The sequence below is a fragment of the Nicotiana sylvestris genome, chromosome 10 (genome assembly GCF_000393655.2).
Source record: "Nicotiana sylvestris chromosome 10, ASM39365v2, whole genome shotgun sequence".
Taxonomy (NCBI): Eukaryota; Viridiplantae; Streptophyta; class Magnoliopsida; order Solanales; family Solanaceae; genus Nicotiana; species Nicotiana sylvestris.
Window position 1 is genome coordinate 62,724,007 of NC_091066.1, and position 2,757 is coordinate 62,726,763.

The window sequence follows — 2,757 nt, forward strand, 5'->3', positions numbered from 1 at the left end:
ATATGAATATCAATATTATCTATGGCTTCTTGAATATGATTACTTTTGGGACTTCCTAGTCTTCCTAAGGAACCCCTAATTTGAGTCTTTGCAAATATAAAAGTTAAACCCATTGATTATCTATTTTTTAAGTGAATAAACGTGGATCTGATTCATATTTGACTTATTTTTAAAAAGTTCATTATGCAGCCCATTTTTTAGCGGATAATATGGAGGGATAACTATTTTTTTATCCATTTTGCCACCACTAAGGGGTCGTTTGGTGTGAGGTATAAGAAGGTATAAGGGTGATATAAAAATTTAATACCACTTTAATACTTAGTTTGGTTAGCAAACCAGGTATAAGTTATCCCGATGTTAATTTTAACATTGGGATAACTTATACCTTATAGAAGGTGGGGTAATTGTAAATGCCTAATTTTCGCCTTATATATATATATATATATATATATATAATATGTATGTGTGTGTGTGTGTGTTTGTTCTTATTTGTGTATGTATAGGTTTTAAGAGTTGAGTAATGGTTTGATAAATGGGGTGGAGTTTGGGCTTGTGTAATTTAATTAAAATTGTGCCAAAATTAGCCCAAAATTGAGCCCAAAGAGCCCAAACCCGGTCCAAAAGGGGGTTGCCAAGAAGAGGTTAAAACGACGTAGTTTTGTCTTGAAACTACGTCGTTTTGGTTAAGTGACAAGATTCAATCTCATCCATCCATCTTGATTTAATCCAACGGTCCTAGTTTGATCTTCATCCTAGGTATTTAAAGCCTAAAATCCCCAAAAAATTTCCCCAATTCCCACTTATTTCCTCTCTCTTCTTTCCCTCTCCTTCTTCTCTCTTTTCTCTCTTTTCTCTCTCTTCACTCTCTCTACGCCGCCCCAGCTCCGCCCACCGCCGCCTGCCGGAAATCGCCGCCGGCGGACCACCTCCAAACACCTCTAAATTCACACCACGTAATCTCTACAACTTCCTCTTTCCATATCTCTAAACCAAATCCTAAAAAAAATCCCTCAAACTCCTTGAATCTTAGATCTAGGAAACTTTCCCGTCACTTTTTTGCCCAAATTCTTGAAGCTCCAACCACTACCACCCCAAAATACCTACATCAATGGATATAGCTCCTCAAGACCTAGCTATTGAAGTCAATTCTACCCCAAAAATCCGGCGATCAAAATCCGGCCTAATTCCGGCGACCTCCCGGAACACCCTCTTTGGCATACCACCATTTTTCGGCCTTTTGATGTGTAAAATGGTAAAATACTATTCTTTTTCATGGCTGATTTTTTTATTTTTATTTTTAATTTTCGGATTTTATTTTTGTCTATTATTAATTATTTTAGCATTAGTTTTTGAAGTTTGAAATGTTAAATTTTCTGTTTTTGCACTTGTTGAAGTAGTAAAATAGTTTTGTATTGATAAAAGTGAGGTAATGAAAAATACTTAAGAGTATATGGTACTTGTTTGGTTGTTTGTTTACTGCTTCAAGACTCTTTGAGTACAACACTCAAAAGTCAAATTGTTTGGTAAGAAAATGTAGACCTTTGGACATTATTTGAATAAAGTCTATCTTTGAATAGTGGAGAGCAGATTTTGTTTGAAATACTTGACAAGATTTGAACTAGAAAGTCTTGCTTTTTGAATTTAAGAGCAGATTTTGTAGAAAAATCTGTCAAAAAGATTGATTTTTAATTTTTTGAAATAGCTGGTTGTTTTGATATATAGAGGGGACTCCATCACACTTCCAGGGGGCATTTTTTATAATTGCTTTGTCACAAAAACAAAAACAAAATTCAGCAGTTGAACACATAAAAAGTAAGCTGAAATGGTGAGCTTTGGGAGTGAATCTTAGAGTGCAAACTTTTAAAAAAGTATAAGTCCTCTTTAGAGTTCATTTCTGGATTCCCTCTCTAAGTTTTCGGGTCGTTTTAACACGGATTTGTTGTTGGTTTTGCTGCTGTTTTTATGCTGCTTTAGTTGCTGAACTACTGTTTATTCTTTTGCTACCAGGTAATCCTTTAAGACTCGTAATGTACGTATTTTCAGCAATGGGAATAACTTGAACATGCTGCACCATTTAAATGTGTTTGATGTGATGAATAGTTTGACAACAAAAGAGCTTGTATGTTATTGTTATGTATCAAGCATGTGATAATGTGAATATAGTCATTCATAATACTTGAATATTGAGTTGTAAGTTTTTGAATGTGATATGTAAGTCGTTTATGGATTTTTTTTAAGCATGTTTTCAAGCTATTATATCCGTGTAACAATGCTAAGTATGCCATGAATGACTTTAGGTGTATAACACATGGCATGAGTTCATTTTAGTTGCTGAAATTTCACTGCCAACATATGCTTCTAGGAATGCTGTGATAATATCTTTGTGAATCTGGCCATTTTGCTGGATTTGCAAAAAAGACTATTTTTGTAAAGTAGGCGTTTATACAATTGTGACTATGTAGTTAATGGTCATGAACTCAAACTAAGTAAAGAGCTAAGATTATATCAACTTTGGGCCTTATTGAATCAAAGATAAAAGTTGGCTCATTTACCTTTAAACAACAAAATTACCCCTTTTCTTCTATATAGCATTGGGCCAATTGAAATTCATTTCTTGACCCATTTTAATAATAAATTCCAGCAGCCCAAAAGCTCCATACAAGCTGGCCCATTTTTTTTAACAAGAAGTTGGCTCATTTTTTTTAAAATAGATAAAGTTGGTCCAACATTTATTTGCATAATTTTTCCCAACTATAA

At 33.9% G+C, this 2,757-nt stretch overlaps 1 long non-coding RNA gene across 1 annotated transcript; it reads left to right on the forward strand.

The window, feature by feature from the left end:
- The first annotated feature begins 793 nt into the window (after positions 1–793).
- LOC104244645 (uncharacterized) lies at positions 794–2,327 on the forward strand. The gene is made up of 2 exons (XR_715541.2): positions 794–1,252; positions 2,008–2,327. It is a non-coding gene; the product is annotated as an uncharacterized lncRNA (long non-coding RNA).
- Positions 2,328–2,757: the final 430 nt, after the last annotated feature.